Genomic DNA, 2112 nt, shown 5'->3' on the forward strand with positions numbered 1-2112 from the left:
CTCTCTCTCTCTCTCTCTCTCTCTCTCTCTCTCTCTCTCTCTCTCTCTCTCTCTCTCCTTTAGTCCTTTTTTTCCCATTCTTTTTTTCTCCTTCCCTTCCAAAGTAATTTTTGGTGCTGAGCTTGATCTAGTGCCAATAGCTAGGCAGGTGTCCTCCCACAGAGGTAGTGGTTCTTAACCTTCCTAATGCTGCAACTCTTGACTACAGTTCCCCATGCTATACTAACCCCCCAACCATAAAATTATTTTCATTGCTGCTTAATAGCTGCAATTTTTCTACTGTTATGAATTGTAACATAAGTATCTGATATACAGGATAGTTGATAGGCGACCCTGTAAAAGGGTCATTTGACCTCCAAAGGGGCCATGGCTGCACTGAGGTATTGCCAGTTGTGGGCTACCTTTAAAACAACAGACTTTATGGAGCCCGCTGACCATATTATGCCTGAGGGTGGTGAAGGAACACCAATTTGCTGTTGAGCAGAAGGCAAGTGTACACTTCACTGTTCTTTTCATTGGCTTTCCCTTAGCATCCAGTTCCCATAAAAGATCTGCAGTAGGCAGTTACTGAATGGTCACGTTGGCAAGGAATGAGTACAGGCTAGGTGGAGGAATCAGGAGAGGAAGGATGGTGTGCGCATGTGTGTGTGTGTGTGTGTGTGTGTGTAGGAAAAGTCCCAAGTCCATCAAGGCTTTCTGACTCACTTTGGTATTTCATTCACATGAGGAAGTATAAACAGAAGGCCGTGTTTGGTTATACCTTGTAGAAGCCACCAGCCTGCTTCAGGTGTCAGATGGCATATACTTTGACACTGGCTTTCACCCATGGAAACACGCAAACCCTCTCAGGGGCAGCGTTTCAGAATTTAGATCTTCACTCCTGATTCTGAATCAGAGGACAGAAGCTATAAGCCCTAAACAGGGCCAAGAGCAGGATGAAGATGCCCATCACGGAAGGAAACGCAGACAGCTCCTTCTCTGGCACTGCTGAATTGATGGGCTGGTCTTCCCGCCCTTCCCTCTCACAGAAGAAGGCTCGCAAATTGCTTCCGCAGGCTTTTTCACACAACCCGCTCTGAAGATGATTTTCTTGATTACACATCTGCCAAGTCCAGCATCTTCAAAACACCAGGTATCCGCAGTTTCTCGAGCACACTAATTTCGTTTCGGTGCAAACTGACGGGAATGTGTAATGTTGCCATAGCGCGTACACTTATTGTCAACAGACGCTGCCTGTATGTCCAACCCTTTCGCTCTCAGGTCTCCTAGGCTCCGCTGGTTTTAGTGAGACGAGATAGATAGTAAGGAGATAAAAAAAAATTCATTTTATTTCAAGGCAAAGTTCTATGCACACAGCAGGATAGTTACTGATTTACTTGGCTAGTTAAATCAACCCACAACCTGGGCAGGAGACAGTGAGTGGGTAAATGTTTTTAAAATTAAATGGTAATTTTTTTTCCTCTTTAAGCTTTTGCTTGAGAGTCAAGACTACTTGACAATATATGTATTTCTTTCCATAGTTTTTGATGTCTGGTTCCTTTGCATTTTTTTGCCACCAACTGGACCCTCTCCCCTGATTTTCTAAAAATTCTGCTTGCATTTCATCCACAGCCTGGTCTAGACTTCGGATCTGAAGGGGGGGGGAGATTCCTACTCTGTCTGAGATGAGATGATGGTGTGGATAAGGAGAAGAAAAGCATTTGTTCTACACATCCTAGCTTCCTTCCATCATTGGACCAGAGTCCATATTTTCTTTTATTCACTGTCCTGGATAGCTTTATGTCAACTCGACACAAGCGAGGGCCATCTGAAAGGAGGGAGCCTCAATGTAGAAAAGGCCTCCATGAGATCCAGCTGTGAGGCGTTTCCTTAGTAAGGGTTTGATGGAGGAGAGGTCAGTCCATGGTGGGTGGTGCCGTTCCTGGGCTAGAGACCTAGGTTCTGTAAGAAAGCAGTCTGAGCAAGCTGGTAAGCAGCACCCCTCCATGGCTTCTGCATTTGCTCCTTCCTCCAGGTTCCTGTGCTGACTCGCTTCAATGATGAACAGTGATTGGGAATCACAAACCAAATAAATACTCTCCTCCCCAACTTGCTTTGCTCACGGTGTTTCAT

Source organism: Alexandromys fortis, unplaced genomic scaffold, assembly GCF_014885135.2.
Source record: "Alexandromys fortis isolate MF-2015 unplaced genomic scaffold, M_Fortis_MF-2015_v1.1 scaffold_24, whole genome shotgun sequence".
NCBI lineage: Eukaryota > Metazoa > Chordata > Mammalia > Rodentia > Cricetidae > Alexandromys > Alexandromys fortis.